This window comes from Eutrema salsugineum, unplaced genomic scaffold (genome assembly GCF_000478725.1).
Source record: "Eutrema salsugineum unplaced genomic scaffold, Eutsalg1_0 scaffold_11, whole genome shotgun sequence".
Lineage (NCBI taxonomy): Eukaryota > Viridiplantae > Streptophyta > Magnoliopsida > Brassicales > Brassicaceae > Eutrema > Eutrema salsugineum.
Genome location: NW_006256901.1, coordinates 10640016 through 10664785, shown reverse-complemented (window position 1 = coordinate 10664785; position 24770 = coordinate 10640016). Strand labels below are relative to the sequence as shown.

At 39.7% G+C, this 24770-nt stretch overlaps 1 non-coding gene across 1 annotated transcript; it reads right to left on the bottom strand.

Moving 5' to 3' along the window:
• Positions 1–1089: 1089 nt before the first annotated feature.
• LOC112089986 lies at positions 1090–1196 on the bottom strand. The gene has a single exon (XR_002901346.1). It is a non-coding gene; the product is annotated as a small nucleolar RNA R71 (small nucleolar RNA).
• Positions 1197–24770: the final 23574 nt, after the last annotated feature.

Sequence of the window (24770 nt, the reverse complement as noted above, 5' to 3'; positions counted from 1 at the left end):
GACTTGGAACCTTATGCTTGTTAACTGCTTATTCACTAATGGGAATTAGTCTTGAATTGGTAATTAACAAAGGGATTTCTGTCATGAGAATGAATTAATCTGAATTGGAAGTCTAGACTAAAGATTTGCAAGTGTTGCATTGTTTGCTTAGCATCATGAATTCACATTTAAAGCACCCTAATCAATGATCACATCTAGAGGTTTAGCTTTCTTTTTATTTGAATTTGAGTGTTTGTTTAGTTTCTCTTGCTTGTTTAATTCTTAATTACTGTTTGTTCTTGCTTGTTTTGTTATATGCTTTTAGATAATCTTGGTTACCAACTCATCTGCTTATTAGACTTGGATTAAGAATTGATCCTCATAGTTCTAGTGTCTAGAATCCCTCCATTTGGATTGATACCTCAAGTGCTACAATGACATGAGTAGTTGAGGAATTGATCAAGGATTGAAAAATTCCTACTATCAATTTGGCGCCGTTGCCAATTGGAGAGTTCATTCTAGCATTAGGACTTTGGATCTTCTTGAGATCAAGTCATTTTCTTTTGTTTTACTGATTACCTTTCAAGTGCTGTCTTTGTTTTCAGGTGTATGAACACCAGAAGTCAAGCAAGGAGACAAAGAGAAAGAGTTGAGCACATTGAGAGGTTGGGTATGGATCAAGGGCAACAGGCTCATGGTGGTAATGGAAACCACCAGAATCAGGAAGAGCCACCGCCTCCACGTCCAAGACAAGTTGTGGGAGCTGGTGATGAGGCCAATGCTCAGGGTCAAAGACATGGGATTCAAGCCCCAACACCTGAAAACGATTTTGAGATCAAATCTGGCCTGATCAACATGGTGCAATCAAACAGGTTCCATGGCTTGGCATTAGAAGACCCATTAGATCACATTGACAACTTTGATAGAGTTTGTGATCTAACTAAGATGAATGGAGTTAGTGAGGACAGTTTCAAGTTGAGGCTATTTCCTTTTTCTCTAGGAGACAAAGCTCATCAGTGGGAAAAGTCTCTACCTCAAGGATCAGTCACAACTTGGGAGCAATGCAAAAGAGCATTTCTAACCAAGTTCTTCTCTTCATCAAGAACAGCAAGGTTAAGAAATGAAATCTCAAGTTTCATCCAGAAGAACCATGAATCATTTTGTGAGGCTTGGGAAAGATTTAGAGGGTATACCATGCAATGCCCTCACCATGGATTCTCAGATTGTCAGCTGCTAAGTACATTCTACAGAGGTACTTTACCAAAGGTCAGACTTCTCTTGGACACAGCTTCTAATGGTAATTTCATGACCAAGGAAGTCAATGATGCCATGACCCTAGTGGAGAACGTAGCTCAGAGTGATGAGCTTTATGGATCAGACTTTGAAAGGAATTCAAGAGGGGCTGTGAGTGCTGAAGAGGAAAGGACAAGGAAAGACATCAAGTCTCTCAATGAGAAGCTAGACACACTTCTTTTAGCTTCTCATCAGTCAGCCAACTTTGTTAGAGATGTGAATCATGTGTTTCAAGACACATTTCAAAGGGAAGACATCACAGCTGAGGTGAACTTTGTAGGTGGCCAACAAGGTTACCAAAAGGGCTTTACCTACTACAAGAATCCCCCAAACCAGAACTTATATCCTCAAAACACTCAACAACAAGGTTTTGTCTCTCCCCAACAACAAAGTCTCCAACATAACTCAGAGAATAAGGATCAAGAAGTGCAGAACCTGCTCCAGCAAATCCTCAAAGGTCAAGCAAGTGGTGCCATAGACTTCAACAAGAAAATGGCAGAGATTAACAACAAGGTGGACTGCACTTATTCTGATCTTCTAACTCAACTTTCAACCTTGGCTTCCAAAGTCAAGACTCTAGAGAACAACAAGGGCCACTGCAGTTCTCAAGCTCAAAGATCTTTACCAGGGACATCAATTGCACATCAAACAGAATACTGCAATGCAATCCTCTCAAATGATGAGAATCATGCTGCTGTCCAAGAAATTGAGGACCTTCTCCATGGCAATGTCTCAAGTGACAAATGCCTGACAAAAGATGATGAGGACGCCATCATAGATGAGTTTGAGTTCCTGTTCTGTGATCTCAATGAGGACATTGAGAAAGAAGGTGGGGAGACAGCTTGTTTTGATATGAAAAAGAATGATTCTGAGATTGCTGAAGGAAAGGATCAGAGAATGGTTCAAGGAAGGACATCTGATGGAGTCTCTAGCACTGGCTCAACAAGGGTGAAACCCAAATCTATTCCCAAGCTAGGCAATCCAGGAAAGTTCTCCATCTCATGCTCTCTTGGAAATTTGAAAGTGGACAATGCTTTGTGTGATTCTGGATCAAGCATCAGTGTAATGTCTTTAGACATGGTGGAGAGACTAGGGATCAAGAGTCTTAAGCATCACCCCATGTCAATCACCTTTGGAGATTCATCCTCAAAGAAACCATATGGAATCCTTGAAGACTACCCATTGAAAATTGGTGAATGCACAGTTCCAACAGATTTTGTAGTTATGAAGATGAAGAAGACAAAAGAGCTACCTCTTTTGCTTGGAACTCCATTTCTGAACACCACAGGAGCAAGGATGGACTTTGATACTCAAAGAGTGGTGCTTGCTAAGGTAGATGATGAAGTATCTTATCCTCTTAAGCCTCCTCTTGCTGGGTTTTGTGGAGTTATATCTGATGATTCTGGTGAGTTGAAACATTATGGGATAATGTATGTGGGGAGTATTGGAACTATAGAAGAAGCTATACCCCTTGCATCTGTTGAGAAAAAGAAAGAATCCCTAATAAGACCTGATCTTGAGTTTGAAGGGGATTTCTTTAGTGATGAGGAAGCTTGCTTGGAATCTCTATCTCCTACACCAAGTGAGAAGGAGATCAGCAGCAACAAAGGCAATGGCTCAGGGTCTCAAGACAAGAACCCACCAAGAACCAGACCATTCACTCTTGAGTCATCTTCTCAGGTCTTAACTCTCACTCCTTGGAAGTTTGTTGGTGGAGCTGTTGAATACAAGGTTAAAGGCAATGGAAGATCAAGACCATTTGCCAAAGTCAGAGCTATCCTCACACCAGAGTTCATAGACAAAGGATCTGATGGTGTCCAAGAGATGATGAACAAGGACCTCAAACTTGAATTCATGGACAAGACCTGGAGCATCAAAGCTCCTCCTCTCCCTTACTAAAAAGAGTGTAAAAAGTCAAACTTAGTGACTTTAAACAAAGTGCTCTTGGGAGACACCCCAAGCTTATCTTTGTACATAGTTCTTCTGATTTCTTCTCTTTTCTTTTATGTTTTAGAACTTTTTGATGGGTTTTGTGAGTTGGTCTCAGGTACTAAGTGATCTTTGGAGGACATAGCTCAGTGATGAATGGAAAGAAGCATGTGAGAGAGCTGAGAGAAGTGTTTAAGGCCAGAAAAACGTTTAAGTCCCAAAAGCTGCGGCCTAGGAGTGCGGGTCAGAAGAGAAGAGCCCAGGCCGCAGCAAGGTTCGGAATTTACTCCGGCCTGGGCGTGCGACCTGGAAAGAGGAAGGCCGAGCCGCACAGAAAGAAGAAGGCCCGAAACGTTTAAGTCCCATCTACTGCGGGATGGGTGCGCGGGTCAGAAGAGGGGGAGCTAGGCCGCACGACTATTCGGAATTTACTCCGGCCTGGGCGTGCGACCTAGGAGCGTAGACGCTGAGCCGCACCAAAAAGAAGAAGGCCGAGGGTTCTAAGTATTAAACCGTGCGACCTGGTGCTGCGGCCTGAAACCCAAGGAGTCTAAGTCGCACGATCGTTCAGAATTTACTGCGGGATGGTTATGCGGCTCAGAAGAACAATGGCCAGGCCGCACGGAAAGGAAGGAAACCCAAAGAGTTTAAGTCCCAAAACCTGCGGGATTGTTGTGCGGGTCAGAAGAAGGATGGCCAGGCCGCAGCAAGACTCGGAATTCACTCCGAGATGGTTGTGCGGGTCAGGAGAAAGGATGGCCAAGCCGCAGCAAAATTATTTCCGGTTCTACACCGTCAGGCCACACATCGAACCCCTCCTACTCATTGGGGTCTGATTTCAACAGCCACTAGGTAACACTCAAAACCTTGTAAATAGCATGTAGACTTTCTTTTCCTTTTGCATTTCACCTGTTTACTTTGTTTTAAACTCCTTTCTCATGCTTTCATAACACAAGGGACTGTGTTATTTAAGTGTGGGGGAGGAGTTTCATCCTTTACTAACCATGTTTTCTATTTTCTCATTTTACACTTTGAGTCTTGAGTCACATTCTAGTTGCATAGTCATCTAAGTGCATATAAAAACCAAAAAAATGGAAAAATCTGAAAAATTTTCACAAAAAAATGATCATGTAGTTGCATTCTCATTTTTAGGATTGAGTCTAGATTGCATTTGCATGTAGGTTGCATCTTGCAAGGAGTAATGATAGGTTTTCTAGAGAGTACATCACTTTGAGAACTTGAATTGAATATGCTTGTGAAATGACTTCTGTGCTTGCAAGGCTTGAAATGGTTTGAATCTGAGAAGCAATTTTGAATTGAACTCAACTCTAATAAGTGAAAACCTTGAACTTGACTTGAAAATATCTTGTGATGCATTGTTTGAAAAAGCTTGTGGATACCAATATACATACTTGAGCTAGAACCACTGTTTTTACCACTCTTTTCCTTAGCTCAAGTAGCTGAATCCCGATCATGGATCAGTTCCCATACCTTGAACCCATCCTTCTTTTAAGCCAATGTTTGTGTGTGAATTGAAAGGCCACCTTGGATCAAACTTAGCAGAAAGTGTTAGGTTTAGAGCGACAAGGGCAGGTCTCATTGAGTGTTGTGTTCCAACATCAAGGAACTGAGAGTTTTGGCGAGGAATAAGTGTGGGGGAAAAGACCTTTTGGTGAGTAGAAAAAGGTGAGATGAGTGGAAAAGAGAGAGTGAAAATAGCTAGGGGAATGAAAGAAAAAGAAATCAGTCTTGGTGTTTTGAGAGAGTGAGCTCTGGTTTGTTGAAAAGAAAGAGTCTAGCCTCTAAGTAAAAAAAAAAAAAGAGGAAGAAAAGAAGCCAAAGGCTCAAATGTTTTGTTAAGAAAGAAAGAAGAGGCTAGAAGTTGTAAAAGAAAAAGAGCTGTGTAAAGTTTGAGTTCCAAGACTTAACAGGAAAAGTGAAAAGTGAATCCCCTAGTGAGAGGAAAATGAGAGTGAAAAGTGAGGATTTTTGAGCAAGTGAGGAAGCTTTGAGTAGAGGGTGGGGTGTGATGAGTCTTTGCCCTTGTATGCATAGGTTGCTTTTTACCTTTAGCATTCTGCCAAAGTTTGATCATTCATAGAGAGATCCCTTTGCTGCATTTAACCCACCTGAACACTGATGAGATCATTTTAATCTCATAGCCTCTCCCTAGCCAAGCCAGCTTGTTTAAATATTGCATCATGAGATCCACCTGATAAAAGCTTAATGAATGTGAAAGAGTTGAGAGAGAGAAGAACTTGTGGAGATTTATTGCTGAGTTGATATGTATCTGAGTATGACTTTGCATTGCATAATTGAGCATGAACTTGAATTCTCATTGTGATCACTTCTCTCAAAAAGAAAATGTGAACTCCCATTGCATACAACCTCTTTCTCTCATTTGCTCTTTTTGCTTGAGGACAAGCAAAGGACAAGTGTGGGGGAGTTGATATGTTCATAATTTGCATCAATTAGGTTGCATAAATCATTCCAAATCATGTTTTATTTCATGCATTTTAGGTCCTTAGGGTTTGTTTTAGGACTTAGGAGAATGCATTAGGTCCCAATGAGTCTTTGCATGTTTTGAGTGTCTATCAGGTGAATATGGAGCTGAAAAGACGAATCCAGGAGGTGGAATGGTGAGCAAAGCTTGAAAAAGTGGAAAACTTGGGTTTATGGAGGTTATCGGCCATTCTCGCTGGCCAGGAAGGTTTTGTCGACCATTTTCACGTACCGCGGGTGAACTTTGTCGACCAAAACACGTACCGCGAGTGAAGTGTATCGGCCAAAATCTCCGGGTGCAAACATGTCTCAGAAATCGCCCGTCCGGGGAACCTTCCGGTCAGATTCAGCTATCGGAGTCTTCATAAAGGTTGGAGATAATTGAGTCAAGAGTTCATAACAGTTGGAATCAAGGCATTTGGACCACAGAACTGAAAGATATGGTAATCGGAAGACGAACAGGTCTCGCACTCATTCCGGAGCAATCCGATACCCCTGAATGATCGCCTGTCCGGGGAGCCTTCCGGTCCGATTCAGACGGCGGGTGCTTCATAGAAGTTGGAGAGCCTTGCATCACGGTCTCTTAGCAAGTAGAATCGTGGAATTCGGACGCGTGGGCAGAGAGATAAGCTTGTCGGAAGGAACCCCAGTCTCGCAGGTATTCCGGACCGAGCAGATCAGTTCTAAAGGATGCGAAGGACGGTGCACTTCCAGGCCGATTTAGTTTCCGGGTCCTTCATGAGAACCATAGACATTTGAGCCTTCTTTCCAGAACGTCCAAGAGCATTCAATTCGGATCTATGAGCAGAAAGATACAGTCTCCGGAATGGACACATGTCTAGACTCCTCTCTCTGGTCCGTGTACATGCACTGCAAAGATGTGCCCTCCAGGAAGCCTTACACTTCCCAAGCACCGAAGCTTTCTTCACAAAAGTTGGAGATAAATGAGTCATCTGTCTTCTGCAACCGAAATCATTCAATTCGGACAAGTCTCATAGGAGTTACACTCTCCGGAATGCGAAGTGGTCTAAGCTGCTCTGGATGCTGCGAGTTGGAGAGGAAGGAGACCAAGCCGCAGCAACACTCGCAAATCACTCCGACTTGAGCCTGCGACCTAGGTGCAATAGAGACCAACCCGCACAGTTTGTACATTCCCCAGAAACCGCCTTAGCCCTGCGAGTTGGAGAGGAAGGAGACCAAGCCGCAGCAACACTCGCAAAACACTCCTACTTAGGCGTGCGGCTAAGACAAGGCGATTCAGGCTTCACAAGACAAGTCTTCATCTACTGCGACTTAGGTGTGCGACCTGGGACATACTGGACTGACCCGCAGGATTTCCACTTGACCCAACTGAGCCGGGTCAGTACCCAGTTTGTCCTGGGCTGACCCGGTCCATTAGCACTAGGTATATATAGTTTTTTGGGAGAAAAACCCAAGAGGATCATCTTCTCTCTTAGTTTCTCTCTAGTTTTCTTTCCTTTTTAGTGTAAAAACGTTTTTGATTAAGAGAGATCTCAAGGATTTAATCAATCTAAGTCTGTTTCTCATCATCTCATCATCTCATTTCTGCTTCTAATCATGATTAACATCATCTCTTGCAAAAGATTAGATGTGTTCTTCATGATTAGTGAGTAGTCATATTTTAAGCTTCTAGGTGTGTAGATTAGGGTGCTTAGATGTAGATTAATGATTGTTTAAGCTTAGATTCTCTTCTCCTTTCCTTAGTTAGCTGATCCTAATGCTAGATCCTTGCACATCACTTGGGTCTAGAATCTGGGTTTTTCATGCACCAAAAGTGTTTGATGAAATGCCTGAATGAAAGCTAACTAAGGGTTTATGCATTAATGTCATGGGAATGATTGTTAAATGCATGAATGGCATATTAGAACTGTTTCTTAATGCTCATTGATTCATATTTCACAAATGATGATTTGGTTTGAAAATGGATTAGTGTAGAGGAGTGCCTTCATGAGAGGATTAATCTAGATTAGAGTTCTAAGTTAATTGGAATTTGAGATCATGTGATGCTTGCTTTATCTTTCTGTATAAGATTCAGTCTTTCTTAGCTCTTATTTTGATGCACAAAGAGGCTGTCTGGTCATGTTAGACTTGGAACCTTATGCTTGTTAACTGCTTATTCACTAATGGGAATTAGTCTTGAATTGGTAATTAACAAAGGGATTTCTGTCATGAGAATGAATTAATCTGAATTGGAAGTCTAGACTAAAGATTTGCAAGTGTTGCATTGTTTGCTTAGCATCATGAATTCACATTTAAAGCACCCTAATCAATGATCACATCTAGAGGTTTAGCTTTCTTTTTATTTGAATTTGAGTGTTTGTTTAGTTTCTCTTGCTTGTTTAATTCTTAATTACTGTTTGTTCTTGCTTGTTTTGTTATATGCTTTTAGATAATCTTGGTTACCAACTCATCTGCTTATTAGACTTGGATTAAGAATTGATCCTCATAGTTCTAGTGTCTAGAATCTCTCCATTTGGATTGATACCTCAAGTGCTACAATGACATGAGTAGTTGAGGAATTGATCAAGGATTGAAAAATTCCTACTATCATTACGTCGAGCTAAACGACTTAAAACAAAAGCGCTTAATGGGAGGCAACCCATTTAGGTACTCTTTCTCTTAGTTTTCTTTTCCTTTTTAGAATTTATGCTTTCTTTTTCTTTTTAAGTTTTAGGCATTTTATAAAACAAAGACACAAAAAAAAAAATCAGAAAACTAGAAAAACCAAGAAGAAAAAGGTAGGTCTTTAGCTGCTCGGCCCGGCAAAGACGAGAAGATTGGACAATAGGCCGCAGGAGGAAGACCCGCGGTGGCAGCTGACGGAACCGCGGCCAAAGGTGCATCGACCGCGGCACCATGAATGTGACCGCGGCCGAGCACTCGACCACCGCGGTCGCACGTCTCCTGACCGCGACCGTTGGTCGTTGAGATGATTCCGCGGATTTCTGCCGCTTTCCGGTGTTGCCTGGTGATTCCCGGTGTTGACTGGTGATTCCCGGTGTTGCCTGGTGATTCCCAGTGTTGCCTGGTGATTCCCGGTTTTGCCTGGTGATTCCCGGTATTTCCCGAAATGTTCCCGGTAAAACCCGAAAAGATCCTCCGTAAGTTTTAAACTTTCCTAATGTGCAAACAAGAAAAGGTAAGTTCCCGTAAACTTAAAAAATTTTCAGAAATTTTCCGTTTTTGCTTCAAAAACGCTTTTTAAAGAAAAGAAACAAACTTTTTGGATCAAAACTCTTTCTTCTCTTCTCTTCCAAAAGACTTAGAGATTTAGGAGAAAGAACACAATTTCAATTCTCAAGCTTTTTAAGAGTTTTTTGGCTCAAACCTCACTCTTTTTCGAAGCTGATTTCAATTCTACCATCAATTCTCTCTTTCCAGCAAGGTATGATCCTCAAACTCACCATTCCTACTCGATTTTAAACTTAGGGTTTTCTTCAAAAACCCAAAATCTTGGTCTATTGATGGTGGAAATAGCTTAAGAATGATAGATTATCCATTTAGGTTATCTAAAAATCGATTTTAGCACCTAACTTAAGAGGAATTGAGATTTTTGAAATTTGGATTCTACATGCTTAATAAAAATCGAATTTGGAACAGCAAAATTGATGAATTTGATTTATCCTTGTGTGATTAGTGATTAGTATTGGGTAATCTTTAGAATTCACATAGAAATTGCTCATAAAAACCGATTTTTAGAAGATTTCTATGTTGAGAACATCAAAAATCCGAATTTAGTCATGAACTACTTGATTTCTCAGATTAATATCAATTTTGTTTGCTCATAATTTTAATTAATCTCTTTATTCTAGTATTAGTATAACAGATCTTAATGTGTTAAAATTAGCACCCAAATTCACTCTTTTTCCAAGAATCATTTCATTTTGCAGAAAATGGATGAAACCAGATCCCGAAGGAGCCGTCGAACTGGTGGCAGCTCCGATGACATTCCCGACGATGCTACTCTAGGAGAGTACATGTTGAACCAAGCCAGACCGAGAAGAAGAAGCTATGTGATGAGATTGCTCCAGCACTCAAGAGAAACACGAGCACCTCCCAAGCCACCACAGATTCGATACATTGGGAGGGAGACGAACCCGAGAGTGGACTATGCAAGGCGTTTCAAGAATTTGAACATCAAACCCACGCCTTGCATTGATAATCATACACTCGAGATGCTTGGAATCAGAGAGGATGTAATCTGGTACATCGATGCACTTAAGCTGAGACCCTACTTGGAGCTGAACCTTCCAACTTATCTTGAGCTAGTCCGTGAGCTTTTAGCGACCGTTACACTCCACCACACGAAGAGGAGGAACCCCAGAGCATCAGATGGCATCTTGTCATTCTCTATCCGCGGACAGCCTTATTCTCTCACCATTTCCGAGGTTTGTGAAGCTCTTAAGCTTCCATACACTGATGGCATTTATCTTGAAGATGAACCTGATCTTAACCTGTGGAGAGAGATGGGTCATGGAGCCTATGATAGTGGGAGATCAAGTCAGCCCTTCTTAGCCACCCAGCAGTGAGAGTTGTGCACAAACTCTTAGCACACACGATCTTCTCTAGAGCCAACATGGGAGGTGTCTTGAAGACTGAGCTCATTACACTTCAGATCCCATTTATGGACGACCCACGACTTGCCTGCTTTGCCTGGATCATATCGCAGAATATGGTAAAGGTGAAGCATGATTTACATGGTTGCGATGACGCTACTCCAGCTTTCGGGAGTGCTATTACAGCGATACTACAGGCTGTAGGATTCGATTTCTCATCTGATGATCCACTTTCCGATGTCTGGTATGATCTACTTTATCTCTCTCGAGATCACACTATCTCTCGTGCCGATTTCGATCCAGACAGGTTTGGTTACAAGTATTGCACTGGCACTGAGGAGCACCGAGTCCACTTACCTTCAGCGTCTATCCGGAGATTGAGCAACGAAGGACGCCCTCGATGGACTCCGGAATCCGATGATTTTCTGCCATCCGTACCTCGTCTACCATTCACCATTGGCCAATACATAGTGGCCAAGGCGAAGCGTGATGCAGCTGCGGCCCGTGCTCATTTTCAGCCATCTATTCCGACCGGCCACTCCTCATCATCCACATCATCACACACTCATTCCGATCTGGAGCGCAGAGTTGAGAGACAGGGACGACGCTTTGAGCGCGTTGTCACCTTCTTACAGGAGCAGCACCAGTTCGCAGACGACACTTCGGAGGATGAGTGATTGATCAGCACTTCACTACCATCACGGTTCTACCATCATTTTCTTTTCTTTTATCTTATTTTATCTTATTTTGCTTTTATTCACCATCTTCTCACCAACTTTTTCACGCTGGGGACAGTGTGATTTAAGTCTGGGGGAGGATGTCTATCCGTACTAATTATTTTCGTGCTTTTGCTTTTAAATTTCAAGTACTTTTTAAATTTTCATATGTAACCTATTCGACATTAAGTATTTTTCAGGAATGTTTGACGCAAAACTTTGATGATTTAGACCTGCACACTTCTACACTATGCATGATAGCTCATTTGTGGTTAGCACTAGACTAGGCGGTAGCTAGAGTACTTGCACTACGAACTCCCACCAGAGGACTTCTATTCATGGAGATTCTTTCTGACAGGATATACTAGCTCATTTTATTTGGACTTAATATTGATATCTAACTTTCTCATCATTGATTTTAGGCAGGCATCGACATACACATCTAGGACGTCTTTTACCATCACTTTTACCACTCTTTGTCGTCCTAGATGACCAGTTTATCTTTATTTGGTACCATACCCTAAACCCAAAACCTTTGTTTTCAATCCTCATGCATTCTCTCTTTAGTTTATATCAGCAGATATGTGCAAAAACGTCGGAGAGAAGAGGAGCGACGCAGTTTTCAGTCACTCGCAAAAGAGACTGAATGGAATTTAGAAGGAAGAGTATCAGAAACATAATAAAAGCTTTACAAGACAGATATTAACTGGTAAATTCGTGCTCTCTAAGACTCTATATCTAAAGGTGTTCCCTTTCTCTAAAAAAAAAAAAAAAAAAAAAACGTGAATAGAGAAAGGGAAACAAAAAGCCTAATGAGTCTTAGATTGTCGAAATTTGTGGAGCAATGAGCAACCACTATTCGTTTAAGGAGCCATTGTTTTGAAAGATTTACAAAAATCTAAGTCTGGGGGAGTTTGGAGAGAACTTGAGGAAGAAGACCATGAATCTATGTCAAGAAGAAAGTGACTGAAAACTGTGGATACCAACAGCTTCACTCTCTCTTGCGGTTTTGCATAATGTCCTGCATCCTCCAGATTTTCAGGTAACCCTTAAACACTTTAAGCTATACCCCCAAAATAATCCTTCTTTACACCTAGCCTAGATTGCCTTGCCTAGATTTTCTTTGATGAGAACCACCGAGATTTTTAATGAATGTTAAGAGCTAGTTGACTGGAAGTTAGATCTTAGTGCATAGATTTATGCATGACGGATTAACGGACTAGTTATGCCTGTATTGCTAGTGAGAATTTTCTAGGCTATCCCCGATTGATGCATACTGATTGATATTGGTCTAGAAGTTTGGACTCTGAGATTTTGTTTAGTTCCTGCGTTTTCAAACCTCTCGCCGAGATTTAGCCTTTGTTTTGTTTGAGGACAAACAAAAGACTAAGTCTGGGGGAGTTGATAACACCAAATTTTGACCATTTTTATGGATCATTTTAATATCTTTTACAGGTTTTTTACTCTGTTTTCAAAGGTTTTCAAAGGATTTCTATGTTTCTGGATTTTAAAAGACTTTTCAGGTAATTTGGGATAAAGAGGCACAAAATGGAACAAAAAGACTCTTTTGGATAAATGCAGACCGTCAGAACTCTCATGGAGAGACGAAGACCTTCTCACCGTCTGATCACCCTCAAAATTGGACAACTTATAGAAGAATCAACCAGCTTTCAAATGCACTTGGTTTGGAGACACTCCAACGGTTGGATCTCAAGATATTTCATTAGCCCCGGAGCCACGCGGAGTCGGCCAGCAACTCACGCGACCGCGGCCAACAAGCTATTTGCCGCGGTCAGAAGCTTCCTGACCGCGGCCAACAAGCCAATTGCCGCGGTCACAACACTCCCGACCGCGGCATTCAAGCTCCGAGTTAGAGCCCACTTATCTGAAGCCCAAAGTCATTCTCAGCCTCAATTCCGGAACCCTAGAGACCATGGAGTATTGGAGACTATAAATACATGTCATTTAGGTCGTTTTTAGGAGAGATTATTCATAATTTACAGAAACCCTTTTCCTTTAGCCGTTTTTATGAGATTTTCGTAGAAGATTGTTCAAGTCCGAGTTCTTCAATAGAGAAGCTTTCTTTATCTCTTTTCTTTACTGTTTTCATTACTTTTATTAAAACCAATGATGATGTCGAACTCAGCCATGTCTGAGTAGATCCCGAGTTGGGCTTAGGGTTCCCGAAATGGGCTCTCATAATCGATTAAGACATCTAGGTTTATAGATCTGGGATTTCGACCTGTTCTCTGTTTATTCTTGTTCTTATTGCATGTATGCTTGATTGATTACCTAGTATCTGATCTAGATAGCTAGTGTTGCGAAAGTTTTCATTAAGTATCAGCCCTAGAATGAAACAGGCGATTTTTCCGTAGGAGTGGAAACCTACCTGCGGCGAGATCGTGAGTATTGACGAGTCTTGTGCAGCTCTTGCGTTCTCTCCCTTCCAAGGCCAGAGTGGAAACCTACTAGTCAGGGTTACGAGAAACAGTTGGTTATGATCACGACAGTGACGTAGTCATACCGCCGTACTCTAGCTCTAGAACCCATATATTGTTATCCGTCAATCCCAATCTATCTACACTAATGTTAAAACCGATTATGATCCCTTAGAGTTCCCAAAAGCTCAGCGTTTTTAGCCATAGTTTACAATTCCATCGATTTTTACTTGCTTTCTTAGACCTGCATTTCAATTTCCTTAGTTCGTTATTTACTTGCTATATTTACCTTTCATGCGATATTTTACTTGCCTTATTTTCGTTTAGTTCGATATTTTACTTATTCCATTTACATTTCATTCGATTTTCTTTACTTGCTTTTTAGGATAGATTTATTTGCTTTCTCTTGTTTTAGTTTAATTCGCAAGAAAAACAACCAACCTTTAAAACCAATTTAGTCTAGACATAAAGTTAAAACCGTAGAAGAATACCAGGCACACAAATCTCTGTGGATTCGATCCCTAAATACTACAACTGATTAGCTGTGCACTTGCGGCTTTCATTTGTTTTGTTAAGGGTAAAACTTGTTCCCTCACGTAGCGAGCACGCATCAAACGTCTAGAGTTTTAAGAAGTTATTAAGCTGAAGGAACCTAAAACGTTGACAGAACACTTTCACGCCGTAATCAGAATGGAGGACAATGCATTTTTTAACGCACTAGCCAGCGTATCCAGTCAGAATCAGTACCACAGAACATCATATGCACCCTTATGATCATCTCCTCATTTTATTCCGCAGAAATCAACAGTAGGATATTCAAATCAAGACAACAGCAGAGAAGGAGTTAAAGGTCAAGTGAGCAATGAGCCAAACAACCAGATAGCGAGATCGAATACAACAAACAAACCTCCTTGGCGAACTCAGAATTCCACTACAGGGTTTCAAAAGTTGAATCAAGCTGAATACAAAGATATGAGACGACAGGGGCAGTGTTATAAGTGCAGAGAACGATGGTCCAAAACACACAAGTTCCCAAACAAAGAATTACGAGTCATGACAGAGGTGGAGGATAGAGAGGTGGAATTGATTGATGAAGAGTTAATAGACACATTCGAAGATGAAGAACGTCGAGTGACAGAACTCATGGAGTTATCACTATTTTCGTATTTGGGACTTCCATCACCAACAACTACCAAACTCTGGGGCTTTATTGGCAAGTTAAAAGTAGTGGTAATGTTGGACAGTGGTGCAACCAACAACTTCATCAATCCAACGGTGGTATCGAGAGCCAAACTACAGAACAAACACTATAAAGACTTGGACATCCTGTTGGGCACGAGAATCACTGCAAGAGGCTCGGGTGTCTGCAAACAAGTTCCTTTTGTGTTGTAGTCGCATGAGTTTAAGCGGATTGCATTGTACTGGAGTTGGGAAACAATGATATCATCCTAGGAGTGCAGTGGTTAAGGACGCTTGGGAAGTGTGAAATGGATTGGGAAAATCATGAGATCTCGTTCAATCATAGAGAAGCGATTGTGAGACTCGTTGGTGATTGATGGTGTGTGACTTGATGTGTCGAGGGTGTGTCAACTTTTACCCTAATTGAAATCAATAACCGCAAGTGCACAGCTGATCGATTGTAGTACTTAGGGATCGAATCCACAGGGAAGGAGGATCTTTTCCTGCAAAAAGCCTTTGAAATAAGTATAAAGTAAGGAAGTCTAGAACCAAACGGTTTAGTGGGGGTTTGGTAGTGTGTTTAAAATGTAAAAACGAAATCTTAAAAGAAAATACGGGAATTAAATGACCTAATAACTAAACTTAACGAAAATGAATAAAAATGAGAAAAACGGATATTCTAATTGCTTAAATGAAAATGAACTAAAAAGGAAAGACAATATTGAACTAAAGCTTGAAAGAAAATTGGTGTAAATCAATGGGAAAGAAAGCGTTGGGGTTCAGGGAAGTTTTCTCAGGGGTACGAACGATTCAAAACATTGCTAGAGAGTAAAATTGATAAGATCTTAGCTTAAACTTTTCGAACTGGAGTCACGGACGTATGAATACGCCACTGTCGTGATCATAGACAACTATCTCTCTCAACCCTGACCAGTAGGTTTCCACTCTGGCCCTGGAAGAGAAGAGATGCATTATGTTTAAGACTCGTCCTAATTCACAAATCGCCCATAGGTAGGTTTCCACTCCTATGTTTGTTTTGCTCTCCCAAACTAGATATGATACTTGATGAACACTTTTGTGTCACCAAGCATCTGGATCAGATTGTAGTTCATGACGCTACTCTCATGCAGTAAAAACGAATTCAGAAGAAAAAGTTCTAAGATTCGGCTCAAAAGCTCATGGAATCCTCATCGAACATATAAATCCCCATCGAAAATCCCTTAATCCCAACAATAAAACTACTCAGACATAATGAACGAAATCAAAGACATAGTATTAAGAAGTAGAATAGAAACCGAAATTAAAAAAGAAAGAACAAGGGTTCAAGAGAACAAATCTCTCTCTCTCTAAAAGCTAAAGCAAAACAAGTATTCTAAAACAATAAGAAAGATAGAAGATGATCGATTAGGGTTCCTAAGACATGTATTTATAATGCTCAAGACCTCTCTGGACGTCACTTAGGGTTTCTCCAAATGAGGGAATCATTGTGGGCTGCAGAAATGGGCTTTTTGGGCTCGGAGGTTGATGGCCGCGGTCGGGAGTGCTCTGACCGCGGGGAATGAGTGGTTTGCCGCGGTCGGGATGCTCCTAACCGCGGGGAATGAGTGTTTGGCCGCGGGTGAAAGTGCTTGCCGGCTGGTTTACGGGACATCTTGCTCTTCGCGTATCTTTTGATTGAACCGTTGGATTGCCAAGATATAAAGTGCACTAGAAAGCTGATACTTCCATCTTTAAGGTCTCCAAATTTGAGCTGGATCGGACGGTGAGAAGGCCTTCAATCAGGGGTGAACTTCTGACGGTTTGACTCTGAGCTGAAATCTGGTCTTCTATCCATTTTGTTAAGTTTTTCCCTAAGTTACCTGAAAAGAGTCTTGGAACTACAAATACTAGAAAAACGTGATAAAAGTACTTAAAAGCAATTAAAAACATAGAAAAAGTATTTCAAAACGATCCATAAAAGTGGTCAAAATACAGTGTTATCAGTGATTTCTCTCTCCATGGCACGAAAAATTCCCTAAAGTTCATGGAAAAATTAGTTGGCTTTGACATGGAACTGTTTCACACAGAAATGAAAGAAGACAAAACAGTAGTTCCAGAGCCAGTTGAGCACTTATTGGGGAAGTATATGAAAGTTTTTGCAGAACCAACTCAGCTTCCTCCTGTTAGAGGACACGAACATGCTATTAACTTGATAGCGGGAGTTAGACCAATAAGTGTTAGACCCTATAGGTATCCACAAGCCTATAAAGAAGAGATGGAGAAGTTGGTCACAAAAATGCTATCTGATGGCATCATTAGACCAAGCAGAAGTCAGGGGAAAGATGAAGGAGTCGTTGCTGAGTTGGAATAGTCGTGAAGAAGCTGAAGCTAACGTGAATCAGTTAGACAACGGTCATCACAGAAAAGTTTGTTAGTATAAATATAGGATTGTAATCTGTTTTTGTTTTAGCGAATTTGTATTTCGTTCTAGAGGTTGTTAGAGATTCTAGTCTCTGCAATTTGGCGATTACAAGAGCTTGTTCTTGTTAATCGAGTTCTTTGGTTGATTCAACATCTGAGAGTCTCAGACTTGGATCAATCTTGTATTCCGCTTGTTAAGTGAAATAAAACCATACATTTCTCTTAACACGCACACATAATCAGATTCTACAAACCTAGAGCAGTAAGAATTGTCCAAACAAACACAGTCAATTCAACACAGATCTAATTTGGAACGAGAAAAATTAGGGAATTTACCGGCTTGCGTAACTTCTTAATCAGAGCCATAGGCGTTCTCGTTAATCCTCTAAACCTATAAATGAGAATCATACAAAATATTTGATTAGTTAAAACTTCTTGAACACTGGTTAAAACCCAAGAGCCAGATTCTACAAATTGAGTTGAGACTATACAAAGCCTAACCTTCTCCGAATACGTTTGAATGATATAGTTTTACTACTCTTGCTCTCTTAACTATACAAGAACCCAAACACGTTCATAGATGAACGGAGAGACATACTGAGAAAAATACACCAAATCATTTTTAAGCATTGTCCATCACATACACCAAATCTTTTACCTACACATGATCAATAATCATAAATCAGCTCATTGTAACATAAAAAATACAAATCAAATCGTTGTAATAAAATTATGTACCTGAGGCGGCCAGATTTATTTGATTTGATACACACATTTGATTTGTTGGAAGTTAGCCCAGAAAAAAATCAAACAACAATTGAAGACGAGAGCCGCCATACCTGGGAGAAAGAGGAGAGACCGTGTAGAAGCTGGCCGCACTGGAGATTGAAGCTGGAAAAGGTCCTAAGATCTGAAGCTAGGCACTGCAGCGGCAAGAAATCACGGAAGGAGATGCATCACCACCGTCAGGAGGATGCCGGCGAGGAAACGAAGAGGACACCTCCGAGAAAAGCTCGCCAACACGAACCACCACATATCCTCCTTCCGATTTGCCCTCTTCGCACTGTAAGACTCCAGATCTGAGATATCCTTATTCCTTACCCTGAGAGTGCTGTCGCCTGTTTCGATTTACCACCGCGCAACTCAAAAGCACTCTCGGCACCGGTAAGGAGTCGGACTTCAGAGTTCTCCTAGTTTTTTTTTTCCCTAGCTCTCTTTTTTTTTTATTCGTCAAATAAGACATTTGATGTAGTTAATGTGTTTGGTTCTTAAGAGAGTGAGAATGGTAAAGGCGCTAAGTGTAAATTTTTTGTCTAAGTATTGGCGGTCGTAGTATAATTTTAGGCTCCAAAATTCATTTTTTTGTTTTCCGCTTCGTAAAATTACGGCTTAGAATTAATAAAATGCTATAACAAAGTATTCCAGTCTAGTTCACCTTCTTTAACAGCAGTTCACGAAAACGTGCTGTCCTAATATGCTATCAATGTCCATTTTTTTGTAGTGAGCACCTGGAGGGAGTTCAACAGGCCCCAAGCGGAGGCTACCAATTGGCTGGGGGAAATCGAAACCAGGACACAATAGTACCCCAGGAGAGTGGGGATGAAGCCCTGGAAACCCGCCGCAACAACGATCCGATTGACCGCCGTAGACCCTACGGAGGATTGTGATATTCACTGGGATGACGCAGAGAGGTGATAACATCCGAGTCGACCTCGCCCGAGAAAAGGTAGTGAATGAAGATAGGATCGAAGGAAGAAGGGTCATTGGGAACGGCCATGGCGAAGGAAACGTAAACAATGACCAGTTATAAGAAAAAGGGAGAAGGAATGTATATCGGGAAAAGGATAGAAAAGGGAAACGACAAGGAGACAAAAAGAGAATGGGGACGTAGATACCCCGCGGTATAAATAAAAATGATCAGGGATAAGGCATGCAAAGTGTTGGGAGACGCACACCTTTTTGGGAGAAGCGTATGAAGAGTGTTGGAATTCAAACTTTCAAAGTGCTAGTTCCTAGACGATTTAATATTTGTAGACTCGCCTTTCTTCTCCTTTATATTCTCTTGTAAACCTTCTTCAGAAACTATCTTATCTTTTTATCAAAATCTTTTAAAAGTAAGATCAAACCCTTCTTGTTGGTGTGTTATATCCTTCAAGGCCTGTTCGATTCATCTTTGGTGTGTAATATCCTTAGAGTTTTTAGAAACCAATTCATCAAAGGTCTTCCGCAACCCTTGGAGTCTGATCAAATCTACAAACCTTGAAACAGTTCACTTGTTTGCAAGGCTATTCCCTTTAGATCCAGTTTAGTGAGTGTCGATTTCAGGGAGGTTCTTATTATCTTGTCTCCTAGCCATGGAATTCTGCGTGTTTCTCCTTGTTTGTTGACAGTACCTCACTGCTTCTCACTAATTGATTTTGCTTTTATGTTCCATTGCTGCTAGGATATTCAGGTCAGGGGCTGCCTGTGGAGGTAGCATAATCTTCTTCTTCTTCTCACTTGCTTTTTTTGTGCCTAAATACATGTATATGTATATATCCTGCGTTAGTGATTGAATGTCTATTAATTCTCTGTTTCCGGGCTTCAAAGGAGATTTCTGAATTTTTGAAGCCATTTGATGAGATCACTTGGCCTATGTCAGGTTCGACATATCCAACTCCCAACTTGTACTTTATGCAGGTTTGGAGGATTCAAAAGTGGCTGAAAGAGAATGAATCAAGCACAGATAAAATTATTAGAGAGGAGATCATACCGATGCAGTCAACAGAACGTGATGAACATAATGGAAACGATGAGGCACAAAAGGAGGTTTATCGGCTTATGATGTAAGTACCTTTCTTAGTTTCTTATGTTACTTATGTGTTTTTATGATCATAATTGTGTGTCTTAAACAGGTTTTAGTTACGTTGTCTGATTTTAGTTAAGATCAAAGGAATGTAGTTTAGTTTAGAATCTAGTTAATCGATTAAAGTATACACTATTACCACTCAAATATTTTAATTACAAATCATATCTTGGATTGTCACCAGTCACCACTAACTCCTCATCAATGTAGATCTCTTTTTATGTTTAACTTGACCGAAATTTGTTTTATGTATGATAAATATCTTATATATAAAAGAATGTCAATTCTCTCCATATGAATGCCACATCAGCATTTGAAAGTTAATATGGAGATAACATGTATCATACTTTTTTAATTTAAGTTACAATTTTTTTTAGAAAAAATTAATTAATACATTTTATTATTAAATTTTAAACCACTCAAAAAATAAAAAGTTTTTTTATTAATTGATTCTTAAATAACATTTATGTAAATATTAAACAAGAATTTATGTTATAAGTTATTAAAATATTGATGTTTTTTTATACAAACTCTTGATTTTTAATGATATTATATTTTAAATTGATTGATTTTTAATAATATACTAACACAAAACAATGATGATTATATTTTTTTAGGAAAATATAAAAATATATAAATTTGAAATAGTTGAAGAAAAAAAACCTACACGTTTCGTGCGGATATTTGTAATACTAATTCATTATTCTGTCACAGTAATATATTTAAAATTGTTTATACGTGTAGACATATATGTTTTTTGAGTTTGAATATATCACAATAGTAATAATGGTATTTTTAAAAGGATTTATTCACGTTTTGTAAGTCAAATATTGTTGTTAGTGAAAAGTCTTCTCTAGAAACATATCTTAAAGAACAACCATTAGACATTATGAATTTGGATATCCTGGATTATTGGAAAGATAACGCAAAAAAAATATGGCTTGCGATCTGGTTAGTATAACCATCACAACAGTAGCTTCAGAATCCTCTTTAGCATTCGATCTCGCGTTTTGAACAAGTATAGAAGCCGACTTCTTCCGAAAAATGTGCAAACTTTGATATGCAGTCGTAATTGGTTAAAGAAATTTGAAGCATATGAAAATGGTAAGCAAATCCGTATCATAATTTTTAGATTTATTTGATCGTAACTTATTAGATTTACTAACTTAGGGGGGTTATTGGGAGTTGGATTTATGAAGATTTTAGTTGATTTTAAAAATCATGAGATTTGTCAAATTTTTAAGAGTTTTGTTGGATTTGTAAAATTTAGAGAGAGTTTTATGGATTTAAACAATCTATTAAGAATTTTTTAATATGACAGATTTTGAGAATCCAAGGGATATAGGTAGTATTTTGAGAATCATGATTTATGAATTAAATTACAAAGAATCATTATGCCAATAACACTAGATTATAATAGAATCATAGAATCATTAAAATGCAGACTTTTTGAATAACAATGGAATTTGATTAGATTATAAAAATCATCACATCAATAACAACTGATTTTTATAATCTCTAAATGAATAACAGATGAATCTATTAAGAATGTAAAAATCTACAAACCAATAACTATATAATCTTAAACTCTAAAAATATTTATAAATCAACTCTCCAATAACACCCCCTTAATTTAATCATATGTAGAGGAGGAAGAAGAATCTGATGGTATTGATGAGACATTATGATACGAACTCCCAAAGAACGGCACACATGATGGTGATTTGATGTGTGTGTCGAGGGTTGTCAAGTTTTACCCTAATTGAAATCAATAGCCGCAAGTGCACAGCTGATCGATTGTAGTACTTAGGGATCGAATCCACAGGGAAGGAGGATCTTTTCCTGCAAAAAGCCTTTGAAATAAGTTAAAGTAAGGAAGTCTAGAACAAAAACGGTTTAGTGGGGGTTTGGTAGTGTGTTTAAAATCTAAAAATGAAATATTAAAAGAGAATACGGAAATTAAATGACGTAATAACTAAACTTAATGAAAATGAGTAAAAATGATAAAAGCGGATATTCTAATGCTTAAATGAAAATGAACTAAAAAGGAAAGACAATATTGAACTAAAGCTTTAAAGAAAAAACGGTGTAAAACAATGAGGAAGAAGGCGTTGGGCTTCAGGGAAGTTTTCTCAGGGGAATGAACGATTCAAAACATTGCTAGAGAGGAAATTTTGTAAGATCTTAGCTTAAACTTTTCGAACTGGAGTCACGGACGTATGAATACGCCACTGTCGTGATCATAGACAACTATCTCTCTCAACCCTGACCAGTAGGTTTCCACTCTGACCCTGGAAGAGAAGAGATGCATTATGTTTAAGACTCGTCCTAATTCACAAATTGCCCATAGGTAGGTTTCCACTCCTATGTTTGTTTTGCTCTCCCAAACTAGATCTGATACCTGATGAACACTTTCGTGTCACCAAGCATCTAGATCAGATTGTTGTTCATGACGCTACTCTCATGCAGTAAAAACGAATTCAGAAGAAAAAGTTCTAAGATTCGGCTCAAAAGCTCATGGAATCCTCATCGAACATATAAATCCCCATCGAAAATACCTAATCCCAACAATAAAGCTACTTAGACATAATAAACGAAATCAAAGACATAGTATTAAGAAGTAGAGTAGAAACCGAAATTGAAAAAGAAAGAACAAGGGTTCAAGAGAACAAATCTCTCTCTCCCTAAAAGCTAAAGCAAAAACAATAAAAGTATGAAGTAATGATAGATGATATTCGGTTCCACGATTTCTAGGGCTCCTAAGACATGTATTTATAGTGCTCAAGACCTCTCTGGACGTCACTTAGGGTTTCTCCAATTGTGGGCTTCAGAAATGGGCTTTTTGGGCTCGGAGGTTGAAGGTCGCAGTCGGGACAAGTGTGACCGCGGTGGATGACTGGTTTGCCGCGGTCGGGATGCTCCTGACCGCGGGAAATTGCTTGTTGGCCGCGGGTGGAAGTGCTTGCCGGCTGGTTTACGGGACATCTTGCTCATCGCGTATCTTTTGATTGAACCGTTGGATTGACAAGCTGTAAAGTGCACTGGAAAGCTGATACTTCCATCTTTAAGGTCTCATAATTTGAGCTGGATCAGACGGTGAGAATGCCTTCAATCAGGGGTGAACTTCTGACGGTTTGACTCTGAGCTGAAATCTGGTTTTCTATCCATTTTGTTAAGCTTTTCCCTAAGTTACCTGAAAAGAGTCTTGGAACTACAAATACTAGAAAAACGTAATAAAAGTACTTAAAAGCAATTAAAAACATAGAAAAAGTATTTCAAAACGATCCATAAAAGTGGTCAAAATACGGTGTTATCAACTCCCCAGACTTAAACTTTTGTTTGTCCTCAAACAAAGCAAAAGCTTAAACTGGTTAAGTGAAAACAAAAGTAGGGAATGCACAAATCTCATAGACATGAACTCTAAAACTAGGACCAAAGATAGTTAGTCTAGAAAATTCTCACAAGAGATACTAGTCCACTTTTTCCGTCATGCAAAACTTAAACAATCTAAATCTTGATTCCAGTCAACTAGCTCTCTACATTCATTAAATTCAATAGTGAGTTCTCATTAAAGACATCATCCAGGGTAGACGGCGTTTGGCATTAAAGGGCTATTTAAGTGGTGGAGTTAAAGTGTTTCGGGTTACCTGAAGATCTGGAGGATGCAAGATAATATGCAAAACCGCAAGAGAGATAAGGACCTGTTGATGACCACAGTTTTCAATCACTTCTTCTTGCCAAATGTTGTTGCATAATCCTTCCTCCTTTGTTGTAAACAGCAGTTCCCCCAGAGTTGGATTCTTTCCGGGAATCAGAAAACAATCTTCAAAACTCCATAAAGTCAAACTCCAGTTGCCTTGGGACTTAAAATTCGACCTCTCTAGATTCTCTAAGGCTTTTATCTCCTTTCTTTTCTTATTTTCGGATTTTTTTTTTTTTTTTTTTTTTGACGAAAAGGAAATGCCTTTTAAAGAGAGAGAGACTAGAGGACGAGATTGTACCAAAATTTGAGATTTTTCTAAGGCAAACTGAGCTTCCTCTTGTGTTGAATCCTTCCGAGAATTTTTCTGGCAAATCGCAGGTCTCTGTCCTTAGTGACTGAAAACTGCGTCGTTCCTCTTTTTCTCCAACGTTTTTGCACTTATCTGCATATAAGACAATAGAAAACAAGAGTGCATGTGGTTTGAAAGATGATTGGTTAAGGTGGGGAACTAGCTAAAGATGAACTAGCCATTCAGGATCAACAGAGAGTGGTAAAAGGATAAAGGAGTCCTGAATGTATGATTCGTTTCCCTGGTCTAATGCTTCAATGAGAAAATTAAGTCCAAATTAAGTCCAAATAAAACAGAGCTAGTGTATCCCTTCATCTAAATCGAAATCATTCAAATTCCTCTGGGGTACTTCGTTTCAAATGTGCTTAGCTACCGCCTAGTCTAGTCCTAAATCATGAATGAGCATGTCACTAGGAACAGTCTAAAGCACACAGTCAATTATCATTGATTCATGTTCACCATTCCCTTTAAAACGTAATTTGTTTTGAAAACCGATTTTGAAAAACTTTAAGGAAAATGCAAAAAGTGTAGATAATGCAAAACTCATGAAAGAAAAGTGGTTAGATAGGGATAAAATCCTCCCCCAGACTTAAATCACACTGTCCTCAGTGTGAAACAAGTCAAGATTGGATGAGAAAAATGCATAGATAGTCGAATTGGTAAGGACAAAGAGAACTTACCTGGATCCGGGATGCTGGTGGAGATGAACCGGATTCATTCGAAAGGGTTTAGGAAGGTGATTAGGTGGTGATGAAGGTGGTGGAAGGTGATGAATGATGTGGAGGGTGATTGGTGAGGTGGAATGGGGTGAAAGGGGTGGTTTGGGTCGGGTTTGGATCTCAACGACCAAGTGCCGCGGT